Source organism: Helianthus annuus, chromosome 14, assembly GCF_002127325.2.
Source record: "Helianthus annuus cultivar XRQ/B chromosome 14, HanXRQr2.0-SUNRISE, whole genome shotgun sequence".
Lineage (NCBI taxonomy): Eukaryota > Viridiplantae > Streptophyta > Magnoliopsida > Asterales > Asteraceae > Helianthus > Helianthus annuus.
The window spans coordinates 139,179,637-139,202,432 of NC_035446.2; positions in this window are offsets into that span (position 1 = coordinate 139,179,637).

Sequence of the window (22,796 nt, forward strand, 5' to 3'; positions counted from 1 at the left end):
CAATTTATTTGTAAATAAATTAGTAAAATAAACTAACTAGGGGTGACACTAACCTAGTTAGATAATGACTAGTGAGTAGTTAAAGGACAAAAAGGGAACTAAAGAAAATTAGAGGGACCAAAAGGGATTAAACTAAAATTTAGTTTAATAAAACATGAAAAATAGAAATCTCAAACACACATACGTGTGTGAGATCGACCAGACAAGAGCAGGGGGCGACCAAGTTCATCAAAACCCTAGTTCAGCATAAAATCTCTAAATTGAAGGATCAAACTCAGTCCAAATCAAAATCCGAACATAGATTAGTGATCCTCATCACAAGGGGGTTACAAGGTATGTAAAATTTGGTGTTAATTCTCTGTTTGAAATTCTCATGAAATTGGGAAATCTGAAATTTGATGATGCATGTTTGTGATTTGGTTAACTTAGTGATGACATGGTGTCTAGGAGTAAAACCCTAGACAATAACATGTGAAATTATGGCTAATTCCTGAAATTCTCATGAACACCATGAAGGTGATTCATGGGTTTTGTGGAAAACTAGTAAACACTAGGGTTTAGAAGGATTATTCTAGTGTGATTTGGTCATAGAAAGCAATTTCTGAAATTATGATGTTTAAAAGTTACATGAAGGCTTTATTGATGAATAAGTTTAGCTTAATAGCAAGCTATGAACTTGAAACATGAATGATATAAAATTATGCCCGATAGGTGTTCGCATAAATGCCTCAAAGAAGACTTAAATCTGAAAATTTGAGTTAACCGTATGATTGTGATGTCTAGGCGAAATATGCGAATTGTGAATTAAAAGGAGTTCTAAACGTGTTTTCGTTGAACTCAATAGGCAAAGAATCCGGATCGTCAAGCGGACAAGCCGGAGCGGATACGCGTTTGAAGGGTGTGTTCTAAAGGTACGCGACTTGTCGTCTCGTTACATTTATGTTGATAAGCCTAGTCGTAAATACGTTAATGTTGTTATAGCAAAAATAGTTGCGTTTGGTGAGCCTAGGAAGTGATGGAATTCACTCGACAAACCAAACGGGTCAAAATAAATAGTTGGGTAATTATGGTTAGAAAGCAATGTCGACGGATTATGAAGGTATGTAACTTGACCCGTTACATTTATTAGATTTGATGATTTTAATGTGTAACTAAATCTTTGAATAAGAGTTGTTTTGAAATAAGCGATGAAGTCGTACATTGATTGATTGATTAAATTCGGTTGGTACTCGTTGGTAGTCGTCATAGAGGAGGACTCCTTAGACGAGCCAAACGGGTCAAATAATATAGTAAAACATGATTAAGGCTCCGGAATATGAGGGAATGTTCTTTGATTTTGCTTAATATATAACATGTTTGAGTCACTAGAATCTGATGCAGTGGTTTGTTAAAAAGGTAAATTCCAAGAGTTGGGTTTGAGTGAAATGAACAAAACAAACGAGACAGGGAATTTCCAGGTACCACCGTAAATTACGGTAGTACCGTAATTTACGGTAAAGATCATATATTGTTACGATGTGGGTCTCCTGGTTTACGGTGACCAGAAATCTCCAGGTCTCACCGTAAATTACGGTGATACCGTAATTTGCGGTGGATCCAGAATAACTTATATTTATATTTTTGTTATTTTTAATGTGACGTCAAACCTTGGAATTATGTTATATCATATCGTTAAAACTAATGATTTTAACGGTTTGATCATAGGTAACAAGATGGATCTTACGGATGGCGATCAAGCACATGATGAAGAACCGAACACTACATTTTGAAGCTTCCGCAATGTTTTAAATCTTTAGTAGTATTATGTATGGGTTGTAAACATTATTAAACTACTTTTGAAATGTTTTAACTTAGCCACTAGTTGACTAAGGTTGATGTACTTATGAGTTCCGTTAATGAATACTTTGTCACTTAATCATATTTTGGATAAGATGGTGTATTTTACTATTAAAATCAAGTGATAAATAGAAGGGTGTTACAAGTTGGTAATCAGAGCTTAAGGTTGTCAACAAAGTGTTCGGTTCAAGCTTGATCGATCGTCCGGTAAGGATTAATTATTCATGTTAGTAGATCTTATCCTATTTAAATGAAAGAGATGGAAATTAATGTGCATGGGAAGAGTGCGTTAATACACTCAAACCCGGAAAGTGCACTAAATGAGAACGGTCAAAGCAAGTTACGAACTTGGCTAGACCGAAGCAAACAAAGTTATGTTATAAATGAGATGTTTAATAATTGATGTAAACATTTCAGTTTCAAGACATCCGGTAAGAGTTACTTATAATTGAGATTAAACAATATGAAATATGCGAAAAGTGTATGGGAGGAGTGTATAAATACGCTTGAACCTGGGAAATACACTAAGTAAGAAAGGTAAGGCAAGATATGTACTTGACCAAACCGAAGGAAAATAACACATTACTTATGACTAAGTGAGTGTGATATAAATTCCGTATAATAAGATGGAAATGAATTAAATAAGTATTGATTAACCATTATGGATGTTTCAGTTAAAGAAATGTCTGCAGTAACCAGAGATGATTCGGCATCTCAATTGACTGAGCAAATGAAAGCTAAGATTTCCGAGGCAGTCGGAAAAGCTCTGGAAAATAGTCTATCACATTATATTGATAGATTACAAACCACAATCGTACCGGTGGTGGATGGTATGATGGCTGAATTGAAAGACATCATATTACAAGAAATAGAAGAGAGGAGGGTATTGGATATGAATCCAAGTTCCGTAAAGAAGTCCAAGTCTAATAAAGCTCCCAAGAGAGGAGTTACAAAAACTGTGTTACATCAGTGCAAATTTTGCGGAAAAATTCACAAGGGCACGTGTGGTAAGCCAAGACACAAGAAGTCTAAACGTCCAGAAAGGCTTGGAACCAAAGACGCAACTGACACAATGTCTGATGCCCAGAAGTCAAGGACAAGGTCGTTTTATATAACAGCCGCAGAGGCTAAAACTGAACCCGATATCATTTCAGGTATGTTTCTTGTAAATTTAATTTAACACAAATTTATCCGATGCGAGTGCAAATGATAGTTGCATAAAGGTATATATGAGTAATGAATTGGGAAAATTATGTAAAAGAAATACCTATATGAAGGTATATATATATATATGTAGATAAGAAAATAAATAATGGAGAGTATGTGAAACCGAGGTAAAAGTAATCTCGGTAAATATTTCAACGGGAAGGAGTGCATGTACACTCGAACCCGGGAATGCAATGAAAGACAAGTGTCATAACGGGAAGGACTGTGCGTACACTCGAACCCGAGAACTTAACGAAGTGAATAAATGTTGGGTTGGGAAGGAGTGTAATTACACCCGAACCCGGAAATTGTATTAGTAGCGAATGGCAAGGGCAAGGTTGTACACTTGGTTAAACCAAATAAACGATACATATTATTCGCCACTACGAATAAGAAAGTATCGTCAAATGCGAATTTAGAAAATTGGGTATGGGTAACCATCCAAGTAACATATTATTAACCAAACCCGTATGAGGAAGAACAATAATTACATTGATAAGTGTAGTTGAATAAAAGATTAGTAAAATAAACATATTAGAAGTGTTAGAACGAAAACGGGTAAACCCCAAGAGCTATATAACGATAGCAATGGTTTTACCTAACAAGGCCTAAGAAATGAACCCTCGGGACATTAATAAAAGAGACGGTGATGCAGATTAAAAGTTAAAAGACTCAGATTAAGAGTTATAACTAAAGGACGATGAAATTCTGCAAAACAGGAATTTCGATAGTTTTGTTCAACTATTCCAATGTTGGACGGGCTTGAATAAAGTATAGTACTTGATATTTCAAGTAAGTGCTAACCGAATAGTGAAAGTGCGAAATATTAGTAAATCTACGTGATAGGTCGTAAAAGATTATGGAAAGGAAAACGCAAACCAATAAAACCGGGGTGTTAAAAACATTAAGATAACGAACCCGGTAACGGGTTGAAAGGAAGTAGAGGCATAAACCAAATAACGGCATGAGTCAAATAAACCGACACGAAGGACACATAAGAAGTCATAGAGTCGGAAAGATTATAGGAAGGAAAATGAGTGTAGCCATAGACTAAGGTCAAGGTAAAACTAAACATGGCGTAACGTGATCACGGACACAAAAGTAATATAGAATGTAATCACGTTATAGTGTAAATGACTAGATATGGAAGTACAAACACGCAAAGAGGGCCGATGACGACAATATTGCATACTCGAATGACGAGGTATGAGGTAAAATGGTGACCAATTAGTTTGGGCAATAAAACAAGTTGTAGCCTAATTAACATTGTGACCTAGGTAGAGCGCTTGTTAATATAAAACTAGCGTCAAGTAAGTATGGCTTATACTAGACTTATATTTTAGAATAATTCTCTATCGTATTGGTTACGAATAAGATGAATACATAGTTGAGGTATGACGTTTTGGCGTGTAGACGTACGGAACAAGATAGTTGAGCATGACAAGAAACCATGTGGAGGGTTTTAAAAGAGGTTAAATCGGTAATTCGATCATTTTATGGCGAATGGAAAATGAATTTTTAAATGAGTACCTTATAGGGTAAACCAAAACAAACAATAATGGCAAAACGGTAAATTGGTCACGCGTCGACCATAACTGTTGGTTTTAAAAAGACACTTATGAAGTATGCCTTAATAGGCCGAAAAGTGTTAAGAAATGAACTAAAAGTAAAACGACCGCCCGATGTAAATCGGAGCGAGTCATATAGTCGAGATGAAAATACATGTCATCTCGCTAATAAAATCGGTCATTTAGACCAAACGGGTCAAAGGGTGAAGATACCACCTTTTAATAATGGCGACTAATGATTCTTGTCGAGTTATATGATTTCAGGAATAAATGTAGAAATGATATTTGCATCGCTATTATTTAGCGAATATTATAGCAAGGCATTAAAACAGGTCAATACATTGACCCGAGCCAGGTATGTGTAATGGAGTAATTACTCATTTAGAACGTAAGGTTCAATGAGCATTAAATGAAGTCTTAGATGGACAATGGGTTACTTAAATGGGTAAACCGAATGTTTTAAAAGGGGGCCGGGCGTGTCGAAAAGCATAATGATTTTTTTTTCAAACAAGATCATAACTCAAAAGAAGAATTATGGGTCAAACATGCTCTCAAAAGACCTTGTAGTAATTGAAAGACTAAAAAGGACCAAAATGCCCTTGTTAGCTAATTCGAACAAACAACCTTTAAAGGTTGTTTGGAAACGAGTTTTATGAAAGGTAAATACTTAGAATAAGTATAGAAGCCGAAAGAGATATTATATTAGTCAAATGGCACTATTTGAGTTTTTGCCGTAAAATAATGATTCGAAATGTAAAATTTGGTTTATATAGGTCACCACATTAAACCCACCGTAAATACAGTTATGGTGGGAGATTATAGGATAAGAAATGTGGTGATAGAATGCTAGAAGCAATTGCGAAACAAACAAATTGATCAAGTCAAGATCAAGTAGGAGCATAGGAAAGGTCCAGACTCTACGTGGGAGTCTGAAGAGGAGATGCGACGTCTCTACCCTACATTATTTGGTACGTACTTCGGTTTCAGGGACGAAACCCTTTTAAGGGGGATGGACTTGTAACATCCCGAAAATATAAGTTCATAAAATTTACAATTTATTTGTAAATAAATTAGTAAAATAAACTAACTAGGGGTGACACTAACCTAGTTAGATAATGACTAGTGAGTAGTTAAAGGACAAAAAGGGAACTAAAGAAAATTAGAGGGACCAAAAGGGATTAAACTAAAATTTAGTTTAATAAAACATGAAAAATAGAAATCTCAAACACACATACGTGTGTGAGATCGACCAGACAAGAGCAGGGGGCGACCAAGTTCATCAAAACCCTAGTTCAGCATAAAATCTCTAAATTGAAGGATCAAACTCAGTCCAAATCAAAATCCGAACATAGATTAGTGATCCTCATCACAAGGGGGTTACAAGGTATGTAAAATTTGGTGTTAATTCTCTGTTTGAAATTCTCATGAAATTGGGAAATCTGAAATTTGATGATGCATGTTTGTGATTTGGTTAACTTAGTGATGACATGGTGTCTAGGAGTAAAAACCTAGACAATAACATGTGAAATTATGGCTAATTCCTGAAATTCTCATGAACACCATGAAGGTGATTCATGGGTTTTGTGGAAAACTAGTAAACACTAGGGTTTAGAAGGATTATTCTAGTGTGATTTGGTCATAGAAAGCAATTTCTGAAATTATGATGTTTAAAAGTTACATGAAGGCTTTATTGATGAATAAGTTTAGCTTAATAGCAAGCTATGAACTTGAAACATGAATGATATAAAATTCTGCCCGATAGGTGTTCGCATAAATGCCTCAAAGAAGACTTAAATCTGAAAATTTGAGTTAACCGTATGATTGTGATGTCTAGGCGAAATATGCGAATTGTGAATTAAAAGGAGTTCTAAACGTGTTTTCGTTGAACTCAATAGGCAAAGAATCCGGATCGTCAAGCGGACAAGCCGGAGCGGATACGCGTTTGAAGGGTGTGTTCTAAAGGTACGCGACTTGTCGTCTCGTTACATTTATGTTGATAAGCCTAGTCGTAAATACGTTAATGTTGTTATAGCAAAAATAGTTGCGTTTGGTGAGCCTAGGAAGTGATGGAATTCACTCGACAAACCAAACGGGTCAAAATAAATAGTTGGGTAATTATGGTTAGAAAGCAATGTCGACGGATTATGAAGGTATGTAACTTGACCCGTTACATTTATTAGATTTGATGATTTTAATGTGTAACTAAATCTTTGAATAAGAGTTGTTTTGAAATAAGCGATGAAGTCGTATATTGATTGATTGATTAAATTCGGTTGGTACTCGTTGGTAGTCGTCATAGAGGAGGACTCCTTAGACGAGCCAAACGGGTCAAATAATCTAGTAAAACATGATTAAGGCTCCGGAATATGAGGGAATGTTCTTTGATTTTGCTTAATATATAACATGTTTGAGTCACTAGAATCTGATGCAGTGGTTTGTTAAAAAGGTAAATTCCAGGAGTTGGGTTTGAGTGAAATGAACAAAACAAACGAGACAGGGAATTTCCAGGTACCACCGTAAATTACGGTAGTACCGTAATTTACGGTAAAGATCATATATTGTTACGATGTGGGTCTCCTGGTTTACGGTGACCCGAAATCTCCAGGTCTCACCGTAAATTACGGTGATACCGTAATTTACGGTGGATCCAGAATAACTTATATTTATATTTTTGTTATTTTTAATGTGACGTCAAACCTTGGAATTATGTTATATCATATCGTTAAAACTAATGATTTTAACGGTTTGATCATAGGTAACAAGATGGATCTTACGGATGGCGATCAAGCACATGATGAAGAACCGAACACTACATTTTGAAGCTTCCGCAATGTTTTAAATCTTTAGTAGTATTATGTATGGGTTGTAAACATTATTAAACTACTTTTGAAATGTTTTAACTTAGCCACTAGTTGACTAAGGTTGATGTACTTATGAGTTCCGTTAACGAATACTTTGTCACTTAATCAATATTTTGGATAAGATGGTGTATTTTACTATTAAAATCAAGTGATAAATAGAAGGGTGTTACAGTAACCGATGGCCAGAGGACAAAAACTTGAGAACTTTTAAGTCTTGACCATGCACTCAAACCAACTCCGAAATCAGTCCCTCTTTTTCAGATGTGGGACCATCTTGACCAGCCATTGCATGCCTAGCATGCTCTTACATGTTTCCCATTCAATTTCAACTCACAAGGGTCTTGTAAAGTGACGGAGATTACCAAGAATGAGTCTTGGATTCTCATAATAGTTGGCCAAAGAAAATAACTATATTGATTCCTATTTACAAGGATTTTATTTAACAATTTCAGTAGTAACAACCTATAATTCCAAAGTCCTTAATAAAGATGCAACTTTATTTATTTGAGAGCAATCCGGTTATCATATAAGATGATTTTTAAGGAATTTGAGGATCTTGGGATTTATAAAAATTTGGGTCGCTTAGAGGTGATTTAATAACGTGTCGCCCTTGGGTCGTTCAGAGGTAATTTTAAATAACATGACGCCCTTTTTATTAGAAATCCTACCTTTCATCTTTTATTTAATCCGGTTTCTCTGACACGTCTGTCTAACGTGACACGTGTCTTTATTTAAATGGACAGGAATTTCCGAGGTGTTACATCCTCACCCCCTTAAAAGAAATCTCGACCTCGAGATTTACTGAAACAATTGAGGGTATTTCTCTTTCATCGTGGATTCTAATTCTCACGTATAATCAGGACCTCTGCGGCCCTCCCATTTGACCTTGACAATGGGTACATACTTCCTTCGAAGCTTCTTTACCTGTCGGTCCTCAATCGACACAGGTTTTTCTATAAACTTTAAGCTTTCGTCTATATGCACATCCGTATGCGGTAAGACTAGCGATTCATCAGCTAGGCATTTCTTCAGATTGCAGATGTGGAACACGTTATGAATACCACTAAGCTCCTCTGGTAAGTCCAACTTGTAAGCCACCGATCCTACACGTTCGATGATCTCGAATGGTCCGATATACCTCGGGCTTAACTTACCTTTCTTGCCAAATCTCATTACCCCTTTCCATGGTGATACCTTGAGCAAAACTTTATCGCCAACCTCGAACTTGAGGGATTTTCGCTTACCATCAGCATAGCACTTTTGCCTATCACGGGCAACTTTTAGGTGCTCACTAATCTGGGTAATCTTGTCCGTTGTCTCCAGGACTAATTCTGGTCCTGATAACTGAACGTCTCCTACCTCTGCCCAACAAATGGGTGTTATGCACTTTCTACCATATAATGCCTTAAAAGGCGCAGCCTTAATGCTGGTGTGGTAGCTATTATTGTAGGAAAATTCGATCAGAGGTAGGTGCCTATCCCAACTTCCTCCTAGGTCAATCACGCATGCCCGAAGCATGTCCTCCAAGGTTTGAATAGTACGCTCACTTTGCCCATCCGTCTGGGGATGATAAGCTGTACTAAAATTCAATTGTGTACCTAGGGACTTTTGGAAACTCTCCCAGAAATGAGATGTGTATCTGGTATCCCTATCGGAGATGATAGATACTGGTACGCCATGCAGGGATACAATCTTATCCACGTACAGTTGGGCTAGCATGTCAGAACTGAAAGTTTCTCTAATGGGTAGGAAATGTGCTGACTTGGTTAGTCGATCAACTATCACCCAAATAGTGTCATTTCCTTTCTGCGTCTTAGGCAACTTGGTGATGAAATCCATTGTTACCATTTCCCATTTCCAAGTGGGAATTTCAGGCTGTTGTAGCAAACCTGACGGTTTCTGATGCTCGGCCTTAACTTGAGCGCACGTCAGACATTTAGCCACATGGGTGGCTATAGACTTTTTCAAGCCTATCCACCAATAATTTGCCTTTACATCCTGGTACATCTTATCCGCACCAGGATGGACAGAATATCTGGAACTGTGGGCTTCCTTAAGGATGACATCTCGAAGTCCTCCATAAACAGAAACCCATATTCTTCCATCTAGTCTCAGGATTCCGTCCTTGCCATAGGATAACTGCTCTTCAGTTACTCCTAGCTTTTCATTAGGGTAGTTAACCTCTAATACTGCCTCTTTCTGTGCGGCTAACAACCTTTCATTTAGACTGTTCCTGACCTCAATGCTTTTGGCATTGATCCTGATTGGTTTTACCCTCTCCTTTCTGCTCAAGGCATCTGCGACTACATTAGCCTTGCCTGGATGGTATCTGATTTCACAATCATAATCATTCAGAGTTTCCATCCAACGTCGCTGTCTCATGTTCAATTCTTTCTGGTTGAACAGGTGTTGGAGGCTTTTGTGATCGGAATAGATCACACATTTGGTACCATACAAATAGTGTCTCGACAACTTTAGTGCAAATACAACGGCACCCAACTCCAGATCATGGGTGGTGTAATTCTTTTCGTGCACTTTTAATTGTCGTGAAGCGTGGGCAATGACCTTGTCTTTCTGCATTAACACACAACCCATCCCGGTGTGTGATGCGTCACAGTACTACAAATTCATCAATCCCATCAGGTAACGTCAACACGGGAGCGTTACTCAATTTCTGCTTCAAAATGTCGAATGACTCTTGCTGCTTAGGTCCCCAATTGAACTTGCTATTCTTGCGAGTCAGCAAAGTTAGGGGTGCTGCAATTCTTGAGAAATTCTCGATGAATCTCCTGTAGTAGCCTGCTAAACCTAGGAAACTGCGGATTTCCGTAGGCGTCTTTGGCTCCTGCCAATTCATGATAGCCTCAACTTTAGCGGGATCCACTTGAATACCGTGCTCACTGGCCACATGTCCAAGAAATTGGACTTCTCTCAACCAAAATTCACATTTTGAAAATTTTGCATATAGCTTTTCTTGATGAAGCAGTTTCAGAATACAACGGAGGTGTTTCTCGTGGTCAACTTGATTTTTGGAATAGATGAGGATGTCATCAATGAAGACAATAACAAATTTGTCCAAATATGGCTTGCAAACACGATTCATGAGATCCATGAATGCGGCAGGCGCGTTAGTGAGCCCGAAAGGCATCACTAGGAACTCGTAGTGACCATAACGAGTCCTAAACGCAGTCTTGTGCACATCTTCATCCTTAACCTTCAACTGATGATATCCCGACCTCAGATCTATCTTGGAGAAATAGCTTGCCCCTTGAAGTTGATCAAACAAATCGTCGATCCTGGGCAAAGGATACCTATTCTTGATAGTAACCTTGTTATGCTCTCGGTAATCGATACATAAACGCATCGAACCATCTTTCTTCTTGACAAATAAGATCGGCGCTCCCCAAGGAGACGAACTAGGTCTAATGAAACCCTTGGCTAGCAAATCGTCTAGCTGCGTTCTTAATTCCTTCATCTCCGTAGGTGCTAGTCTATAAGGTGCTTTAGCGATAGGTGCAGCTCCAGGAATGATATCGATCCTGAATTCCACTTGCCTGTCTGGTGGCAAACCAGGCAGTTCTTCTGGAAAAACTTCAGGGTACTCCGAGATAACGGGAATGTCCTCAATCTTGGGCTTCTGTTCATCAATGGTCACTTGTGCCATATAGATAACACAACGATTCTTCAAACATTTGGATGCTTTGAGCATAGACACTTGCTCAGGCAATCCGTGATGTGTATCTCCCTGAATGGTGAGAGGCCCACCGGATGGAGTCTTGATTACTACTTGCTTCCTATTGCATACAATCTGGGCTTGGTTATGTGATAACCAATCCATGCCCAATACTACATCGAAACCGGCTAACTTAAAGGGTAGCAGGGAGAGAGGAAAAGAGTGGTTCCTAATGGATATAGCACATCCATCTAACACAGTTGAGACGGTTTCTAAAGTTCCATCTGCCAACTCTACCTCATAATTTGCACTTAAGGCTTTAACATGCAATCCTAACAGCTCACAGAATTTACTATCCACAAAAGATTTATCTGCTCCAGAATCAAACAATACTCTTGCGTAAACGTCATTAATGAGAAACGTACCAGTTATGACGTTATCGTTTTGGATGGCCTCCTGCACATTCATCTGGAAGACCCTGGCATTGGTCTTCTTCCCATCTTCAGTCTTCTTGACATTCTTTGGGCAGTTGGTCTTGATGTGCCCCTTTTCATTGCAACTGTAACAAGTTTCATCTTTCAACTTCTTGCACTCAAGAGTTCTGTGCTCAGGAGACTTACATATCCCACACATCTTGGGTTGGGATTTCTGTTCGAACCTGCACCTCCCAAAATGGTGCTTCCTACAAACCTTGCACTTGGGCCTATCGCCCGACTGTTGCTCGCTCCTCCTGGCCTCAGATCCCTTCTTACTGTCACGGTTTCCCCTATGTTTCTTGCTCGATCGACGTAAATTATCATCTTCACGTTTCCTCTTGTCAGAATCCGCATTCTTCAAGGTTCTTAGTCTCACTGCATCTTGAGTGAGAGACAGAGATAAATCGGTTACAGATCTGAATGTGATAGGTCTAGAGGCCTTCACACTAGCCTTGATTTCTGGGGCTAAACCCCCAATAAAACGCGCGATTCTCTTGGGTTCAGGGGTTACCAGGTAAGGAACCATTCTGGACAAGGTGTTGAAACTGGTGAGGTATGCCTGGCAGTCTAGGTTTTTCATAACCAGAGATAGGAATTCAGATTCTATTCGTTCAACCTCATGCTGAGGGCAGTAGTTATCCTTGACAAGAGCAACAAATTGCTTCCAAGACATATTGTACAAGGCAACCTTTCCAGAAGCCTGGATCAACGCTCCCCACCAAGCTAGAGCCTCCCCCTTGAAAGACTGGGATGCAAACTTAACCATATCCCTCTCAGCACAACCACTGATGTCTACCACTGTCTCTATCTCGTCAAGCCATGTCATACAGTCTACAGCCCCTTTTTCTCCAGCAAACTCTCGAGGTTTACAAGATACAAAATATTTATACGTGCAACCCTTAGCACGTGGGGCTTCATCAAACACGATCTTCTTGGGGTGAACACTGTTTTCATTCGAGGAGTGTCGGTCATCATCTTTCTTAGATTTGGGTGGAGTAGGTGGTTTGTTGTGAGCCTCAGAATGATTCTTTGGTTTAGCCTGCGGTGTAGGTAAGGTTCTACTACGGGTCTCACTGTACTCACTGTACTGTCGTTCTAAGGCTTTTGCAACCGCATCATTCACAATCGCTTTCAGTTCAGCACCCGTTACTAAGAATTTAGCATCATCACGGTTTCCTACCGGATGGCTATTGACTTCCTCCGATCCAGCCATGTAGCTTCAATTGCTACATGTAAATGATGGACAAGGTTTTTAACTCAAAGGCTCTTATAGTATTTCATGTTTTATTAACCAAGGTTTTAAATTGCCATTTTAGGTTAATTCGTTAAAACATTAGGATTTTTACTATTATCCTATGATACTTTATTATTGGCACATAAGGCCTAGTCACCAGGACAGTTAAAATAAATAATTAAGATTTTATAGTATCTAGGTGTGTTAGGTTGAATCATAGTTCATTTCCATTTAATAACAGGGAGTCATAAGCTACCACTGTCCTTAGTCACGGAGGACATTTAATTATTGCCCACAGGCACTTCACTTCAAAGAAGTGGTTAAATAATTAAGGGAATTTAAAATTAACCCTTTATGAGAGATGGCCTGTGTGACTTTACTGATTCACAGTTTGCCAAAATCATTAACATACTAACAAATGTTAATAATTGGAATCTATTGTGTGGGTTGTACCATCTTGGCCAGGTTTGTAATAACACAAAGGCTAGGTTTTACCTCCAAGATTCTTTAATAATCAACGCAAAACAGTCCTAAATTGAGATGTTAATTATGGATCTTAACCTAATTATGGAACTACCATCTTGGCCTTGTTTTATAACCAAAAGGCTAGGTCTTGGTTCTCTTTAGATTTTACCAAATTTAATATAATGGCAGATCTTTTTAAATTTTCATTAATTTTCATATTTCATGCAGATAATTAATCAAAATGAAAACTTAATTAAACCATCCCAAAAATTGTCTCAAACAAGTACAACATTTGCCCCAAACGGGACTTCTATAAAAACAAATGCCCACGCAGGAGCGGAATTCAAGAACAAACCCACGCAGGGGTTGACTAACCAAAACATGCCCACGCAGGAGCAGAGTACTAAAAGACAAGCTCACGTAGGAGCTGAATACTGAAACAAAAAGTCCACGCAGGGACTGCATTACAACTAAATAAAATAACAAGGATCTTCAATAGTCCCTCCTTTTGGACTTTCCCTTGATCAGATCTGATAGTCCTTTGAAGAATCCTCTGTTGTGTCTGCGCTCAGTCTGAATTTCCCGTTCACAACGGTCTAGTCTCTTAAGGACTTCCTGCTGGCGCTCAGGTGGAATAATCTGTGGCTGCGGCGGCTGATACACAGGTGGAGGAGGTGGCGGATGCTGGTACCCAAAAGTCGGGTAACCAGTAGTCCAGAGTCCTCCATAAGGCCCTTCAGGGTGACTAGCGTTGTAATCCCATGCTTCCTGGTATGGATCCACACTAGCGTAGTTGTAGTTGTAGTGGGTATGCGCCGGTTGCTCAAAAGGATTATACGCCGCTGAACCCGCGTAAGCAGGGATTGGGTTATCGAAACCCAATGGTGGTGCCACAGGTACTGAGTTGATTTCTAGAATGGGGCTTGATGGACCCCCCCAATTGTGGTTCTTCTTCTTCCTCCTGAAGTGGCGGATAATGGCTGCCACTTGATGGTTGGGGTGTGCTGATGCGGACACCCCCTCGCACGGACATCCGTGCGTTCGACCTCCTCCGCCTCGGTGGCTCCGGAGGCGGCTGCTGTTCCACTGGTGGTGGTGGTGGCGGGGTAACTGCCATGAAACGAGAATCCTGAGAAGGATCCTGTTGCTGTTGCTGCTGCTGTTGTTGCTGCTGGTAGGGGGACGAGTGGTGTGAGGGGGTAAAATACCAGTCGATGTTTCGGAACCTCTCCTCGTAGCTGTCTGGACTGCGATAAGGCGATCCGTGAAAAGATGATCCGTCAGAGATCTCTATCGGGTGGTTGGGCGTCCCCGTAGCAGGCTCCATAGGGTCAGTATCCTCGTCCATATCGTTATCCCCAGAGAAGTGGTCTTCCGGTCCAAGTGGGATAAAACCCACGGGTTCTGGAAAAACGTTGGCCGGGTTGAACCGGCTCTGGAAGGTTGGGGTTGGGTCACCAAAGGAGTGGTGAGAGTTGGATCTCTGCAGAGGTATAAAGGCTGGTGGTTGTTCGTTGGGCTCATTTTCCGATTGGGGCCCAAAGGAGTGCTGGTAAGAAGGTGAAGAGCTGAGGGAAACTGACCGTCTCCCGGGTTCAACATAGAGCCTCCACGGCTCTTGCGGGCTGGTGCTCATAGTAATGGATGGGGTTCGCCGGTGCGAAGGCCCGGCTTCGTGATCATGACCCGTGACGGGTCCCTTGCCTCGACCGCGAAGAAATCTTGGTGGCATGATGACCTGCATACATGATTTAAATAACAACCACAATATAATTATAAAAGACTCAAAATAAAACAAAACAGAGTTTGTCCTATGTTCGATGTCTAGACTCGGAACTCGAAGAATGTGCAATTTGTGCACTGAGATTAAACACAAAAGGCTAGTGTTTAATTCACTCAGTGTTGGCTCTGATACCAACCAGTCACACCCCGAATTTCCACGTGTCACCAGTGGGCCCGGTGGGGGAGTATCGTGACGTAGTTGATATCATCATAGTCAAACAACACAAATTATAATGCACAGCGGAAGCAAAAGAAATAGATTTATTTCAACCATCAAATGTAATATTTAAGTATCACAAGTAGTCGAAATAGATCCACAGGCGGATCGGAATAAAAGGAGAAAATTGTTCAACAGATAAATGCATCCCAAAGCTTGCGAGACTCTATGACGCTAAGGAGAGACCAGCCTATTTCGTATAGCACCTGCACTTAATCTTTTTGGGGAAAATACGTTAGTTTACACTGGTAAATACAATTTAACTGACTCATTTTGAAAAGGGTTTTAAAAATTGATTTAAATGCTCAAGGCACAAAACATTTTATAACTTGGGAATAATTAATCAAAGTTAAACTTGTAAAAGATTTATATGTTTGTTGTGCGTTCAGTCGCCCGAGTCGTGTCGGGTTTAAGGTTAATTGACTCACCACTTAGTATAAGTCCGCGGCGGGAAGCCAACGTTTATACCTTAATAATGGACATAATACCGGGTGTACGCCTACACCCGGGTGTCAAGGTCGTGGCCAAAAATGATGCCAAGGATATCCGGGACATGGTCAATAAGCTCCCAAAGGCGTAAAAACAAACAAAACCAAGTTTTCAAACGGGTCACATTGATAGTACCCAACTACTAATGAGTTGGGGTCAATTGCCCGACCAAGCGGTATTTTATATACCGTACCCCCAAGCCCGTATAGGGAAAATAAGTTAAAAGTATTTACCTGAGCAAGTATAAACCACAAAAGCAAAAATGCAAGTGTCTTTTACTGGGCTCCTATTCTGGAACGAAGGTTTAATATAACCTATTAGAATCCTAACGGGTCTTTTAACATAGCCTAAGCTTAGACCGGTTAGTTTTGAAGAATAAAATATGGTTTAATCGCGAGGAATACGAAAACCTGGAAGGAATGTGACTTAGACCCTACAAGCTTGGATACTTGTATAATATGGGTAAACTAAACACATTCTGGTTTTAGAGACTAAGATGATACGATTTGACCCGTTTCGGCTAATATGCGTGAACTAGTCACATAAACCGATCCGAACGCGAAAGTGCGTAACGAGTAACCATATAAGTCATATGCAAGTTTCCTAAGATTATATGCACCAAATGTGTTGTAATATCAGTAAGGTATGTCCAATTATACCCCAAATGGTTTTAAATTCAATTTACGCTTTATAAGGGCATTTTGGTCATTTTAAAGGGTATAAAAGAGTTAAACTAAGATTCTGAGTCTTATATCTGAATAAATCAGTAATTATACTTAGTTTATCATGTTATAACAGTAGGGTATCATATATATGTGAATTTTATTGATTACAACCATCTTATGTTCCAAAAGGGCATTTTAGTAATTTCACATAAGCTTAAAGGGTCAAAACTGGGAATCTGAGTTTCTAACTTGGGTTTACTGTTATAATATAAATTGTTATAAAATATATCAGTAGGTATTAGACCTTTTATATAAAAACTAATTTTGACATATACTATGTCGTAAAAATGCCTAAAAAGGCGATTTGGGGCCATATCCGGGTTTTAAAAGAAAAGCTGATATTTTTATAATTCCAGAAGGCTCAAAATATTATATTTAGCATAATAAATCAGTAGGAAAAAGTTTGGGGTCAAAAGGTTTTGTAAAATTCATTCTATGGCCGAAAAGGGCAAAACCGGCATACGCCGAATTAAGCATAGACCTCTAGTTATGCTCATTCTAAAAATAAATAAAAATCTTTAAAATTCCCAAAATATTATTATATGACAGTGGGTATAAAGTTTTTATATAAAATCTAAGTTTAGATAGGCTATGCGTTAATTACGCTAATTATTCACTAAGAAGGCTTCTAATTACGCTAATGAGCATAACTCTTAATATGGACTTCAAACTGATGTCAAATTTTGGGAACAAGTTTATATTTCAGTATCTAACATGTCTACCCCTTTTATTTTTCAAAAATCATGATTTTTAGACCTTTGGGCATAATGGTCAACATATGTGCATTTAACGGAATCATGCATATCAACAAGATATCTAATGAACCGAGTTGTATAATCTCTGGAGGATATACTAACATGTTATTAGGTCCAAAAGAAGCTCTAAGGCAATCTTAATCTTGACTAAAACGGGTCAGAACTGAAAGTCAAAGCGAAAGTCAAACTATGCGACTTTCGGTTCCGAACCGGGTCTAAACAGAAAATTGTCGAGTTGAACATGTTGGAACATGTTCTTATACTTATTACCAAGTTATATTAATGTTCAAACAGGTTACATGCAACCTACATTGCTAATTATGTATTAATTTGAAATTAAGCATCCTGTTGACTTTTTATAGTTAGCTTTGACTCGACAATTGACATGCTTAGAGTGGGAATCTGGAAATACCCTTTTAAGGGTTTGTTACCCACTTAAATACCTACTTAAAGGTATCTTTAATTCGTGATTTGACAGAGCACATTATGATTAATCACGAAGTCAAACCTTAATTACGATGGTTTGACTTTTACTTAATTAGCTAAGCTAGAATGGATTAAAGGAGGTTAAGGACACTTACAAGAGTCCTAAGAAGGATTATGGAGCCTAAGAAAACTTGGTGTAGACCAGAGAAGTTCCAGAGGTGCCTTGAATCAAAGTCCCAAGTGAGCAAGCTCAAATGGTTACAATTCAAGTCCTTATATAGTGAACCAAGAGGTCCAAGATTGTGACAAACAAGTCTACAATGGTTGGGGGATCATCCCAGGTGTCCCTAGAGGGCTAATTACTGCCTAGCAAGCCCATAGTTTCAAAATTTTACGTTTTAAGTCGGTTAAACGGGCTGGACAGGCAGCTGTCCAAAACCTGCTGCCAGCGACGATCTTACGGACCGTAAGCTTGAGGCCTTACGGTCCGTAAGGACCTCTTGCGGACCGTAAGCTTAAACGGTTACGGTCCGTAACCGACCTTGCTGAAACATGTTCAGGTGCTCTCCTTACGGACCGTAAGCCTAAGGCCTTGCGGTCCGTAACCGATGGCCAGAGGACAAAAACTTGAGAACTTTTAAGTCTTGACCATGCACTCAAACCAACTCCGAAATCAGTCCCTCTTTTTCAGATGTGGGACCATCTTGACCAGCCATTGCATGCCTAGCATGCTCTTACATGTTTCCCATTCAATTTCAACTCACAAGGGTCTTGCAAAGTGACGGAGATTACCAAGAATGAGTCTTGGATTCTCATAATAGTTGGCCAAAGAAAATAACTATATTGATTCCTATTTACAAGGATTTTATTTAACAATTTCAGTAGTAACAACCTATAATTCCAAAGTCCTTAATAAAGATGCAACTTTATTTATTTGAGAGCAATCCGGTTATCATATAAGATGATTTTTAAGGAATTTGAGGATCTTGGGATTTATAAAAATTTGGGTCGCTCAGAGGTGATTTAATAACGTGTCGCCCTTGGGTCGTTCAGAGGTAATTTTAAATAACATGACGCCCTTTTTATTAGAAATCCTACCTTTCATCTTTTATTTAATCCGGTTTCTCTGACACGTCTGTCTAACGTGACACGTGTCTTTATTTAAATGGACAGGAATTTCCGAGGTGTTACAATTTGGGTGAACGGAATATTAAAAACACATTGACTTTTGTAGAACTTCAACCAAAGGAAGAAAAAGAACATCATATAGGAGCACTAAAGGATCGAGGTAAGTACGGACCTTTGGTTTTACGAGGCATGCATCTTAAATTATTTGGATTATGGTCATTGAAGGATGATTATGTTGTTCTAGAAAGATTCTAATCTGTTAGTGAACTTTGTAACTGCAACATCATGCATTTATAGTAACATTTTTCATCTTGAATTTGCTGAATTAAAGTTTGTATTTAAGGTTGTTCAGGGCATGTTATTCACTCTTATATAGCTAAGAAATACAGTTGTAAATTGTAACAACCCGCACCTTCGTGCGTTGTTACTACTCGTTACACTCGTTACGCCTAGCACCAGAGATTCGGATCATAATGTAGCTATATTAGATACATCACTATATCGGAGTATAATCGAATAACTACGTATATTCTATCACTATTACAGAGCCATTTTCATAAATAAAAACACTCACGATGATGTTGAGTGAGGGGTTAATCCACCCTCCTCGATAACCGCGAGGTGACAAAACGTAAAAAATCAACGCTAACAGAGACTATCGGGTGAGTACCATGTCTCCAGCCATCGTGACCATGACGGCAATACGATCAAGTAGTACCCCGATAATCATTGTGGCTCATCACATCGAAGAACGCACTCGAAGGCACGCGTAACTCGATCATTGCACCGAGTATTGAATATATAGATATGTACATACGACCCTTTTGTGATTAATTATAATAAATAAATAATAATATAAATATATGAAAATGTAGCCCAAACTATCGCAACGCACCAAAAACGAGGATCGAAAGGCCTCCGTATGGAGGGGCCAGCCGAACGGCTGGGCCAGCCGATCGGACGGGCCAGCCGGACGGCTGGGCCAGCCGATCGGACAGGCCAGCCGAACGGCTGGGCCAGCCGATCGAACGGGCCGTCCGATCCAGGCCAAGTTGCCCTCCATTTTCCTTCTTCCTTGCCTATAAATACCCCTCATTCACCTCCAACACACTTGTTATCACTGTTGCTGCTCGACCAGACGTTCCAACCCCTTTATCTCTCGATTTCTCGCGATTCTTGTAAGTTTTCAACTCAAATCTTGTACTTCCTTGATCTATATGCATTCCTTCACCTTTCTATCTTTCAAATTTCAACTTTTAACCGTGAAACCAACGGATTTGGGGTGTTCTAGAGTGATGTCATCATGAAGTTCTTATGAACTTCAAGTGTTGGCCTCATTCCACCAAGAACAACTCAGATCTAAGCGATTTCCACAAGAATAAACAAGGTTTTCACATCAGATCTACACATAATCTTGAATAAAAGGATTGAAGGATGTTTTTCCAACTTTCTTTCAACTCTTTTACTCTCAAGGCACTAAAAAACGGTGGAATCGGAGCTTATACCGACCTTCTACTCATTTCTAGTGTCGTGTTGGTCAAAGATCTGATTCCTAACGATGAGACGACCAATTTCGGGTTAAACAAGGAAAGACCGCCAAAAACGGCCAGTTCTGATGGAACGGGGTGATTCCCGGCCGGTAGAACAAGTCGGAATTGATGGAATTTCAGTTGTTTAGCACGTCACAGCAACGTCTCGACCCAAACCACCGAAAAACTTGCAAAAATTGTCGAATACAGCTGGCCAGGCTAGCCGATCGGACAGGCTAGCCGATCGGACAGGCTAGCCGATCGGACCGGCCATCCGATCGGACAGCCCATCCGAACGGGCCTGCCTTTGATCTAATTACCATCCGTTTTCGCGTATTCCGTTATCATTTAACGCGCCATCAAACACTCATGTGACCAGTCTATAATCAGGGCATTCTCGGACATAATCCCGCCAATCCAAACCAAATACGCACTGTGAGTATACTTGACCCCTTTTTTATCGAATTTTGGGTGTAACATACGTTCCTTATAAATCGAACTCATCAACGAATCATTTAATCAGTCAATTTATCACTTGCGAATAACTGTTTGCATAGATATACGTGATGCTAGTTACATATGTGCTAGGACTTATACTCGTGACGTCCCACCACGACTAGTATAGTACTATTGCGCCCGACGGGGTCTAGTTATGCCATCGAAGAATCGAGCATCGAGGACTTAGCTGGTAGTATCAGTTTTGTGAGTATATATGTCGTGTATTACGTCTATGCATGTGGAAATTCGCAGCACTTTTAATCTATTATACTACTACATATCAAACCTGTATACTCGCCAATACTTTTGTATTGACAATATTTTAACGTATGTTGCAGGTTTAGTTGAAGTCTTCATCAAATCAAGCTAGGAAGTCTATAAACCCACCTAAAATCTAGGTTGTCGGATTTGAATTGTTCGAGAGGACAAGAAATCTGTGATGACTTATGTGATTGTATTATTTGTTAGTATGGGATAACGAATGTAATAAATATTATCGCAATATAGTTGTTATGGATTCTCTTGAGCAATCTGATTCGCCTAGTGCCGCGCCCTAATGATTCCGCCATCGGTTGGGGTGTGACATATTGGTATCAGAGCCATAACTATAGGGAATTAGGCAAGACTCGACCTAGTCCGGGTCGACGTCTTAGAAATAGACCTAGTCTATAGTCTAAGCACCCACAGGCTGACTCGTACGAACCCAGTAGGGTTTGTATTGCGCCTACCTGATACTTTCGATCGAAATAGCAAAAACTACGACTTTGTGTGAACCCCGCATACTACAACTTCACACAAAGAAGCCTTTCCTAAGGCTGAAATACTACTTAGCCTTTCCTAAGGCTGACACAATACACATGTTTTCGAAAATACTCGCATCTCACAACCGAGTAACCCAGTCGAGACCAGGTGTGAAAACCAATAACTCTCGATAGGATTGCTCACTCAGCGCAGTTTTCCAGCACGAGAATCTTTCGTTGAGTTAGGAGTGACATCTATACCTCGACGAAAGCCTCCATTTCGAAATTCTAGTGGAGCTCTCGGATTCATCCGATGAGCACAACCACAATTGGGAACGAAACTGTTAAGTCAGGGTGAAACCCGTACCTTAATGAACTGTTCCACTCCCTAAAAATAGTTTTTAAAAAGCTCTCACCAAGGACTCGACCACCACAATGACTCGAGCCACGCGATGACTAAGAGGACGAATGCCATGAGCTGCATCCCAGTGGAAGCATAAGTCTCCAAAGTCAACGCGCGTGCGCAAACTTGTTGGGTGTGATTGGGTTACCTTGGGTAGTCGACGCCTAAACACCCGAGGCACTCCGAGTACTCTACCAAGCCTACGACTTGCCGATTTTACGATTTGATGAACTTAGTTACGTTTTATATGTTTAATTACGATTATCAATTTTCGCTCCCTGTTTTACAAAACGCACAACTCGCACAGCCATCGCAATCCAAAACAAAGACCGAATGTTCGCAACAAAACTAATGTCTAATTGCCCGCTTTTCCCTCTCATTCCCTCTCTCAACGCGTCCTCGCGCAATCTAAACCATAATATATGTGTGTAAGTATAAACTACAACTATCTATATCCAAGTACAATCAAAACGTTGTGTGAGAATCTAGGAAGTTTCGTGTCTCTTATGTGGCTCCTATGTGAAGTCTATTTATATTGCACATTACAAGTTTCGATCGCGCTCAATCGCATCGTAAACTCAAAATCATTATGATCGAATCTCATTCCAAATCCCTCTCTGTCTAGATGCCTTCCAATAACTCTACCTTGAGACGAACAGCTAGGAGAAGAGCCAAACGAAGCGCCGATAATAGGATTGCCTCGCTTGTGACCAAGGAAGTGGTCAAGCTCATTCCTCAAATTGTCGCTCAAGTGCACTCTCTCAGCAACTCTCGAGCCTCGAAGG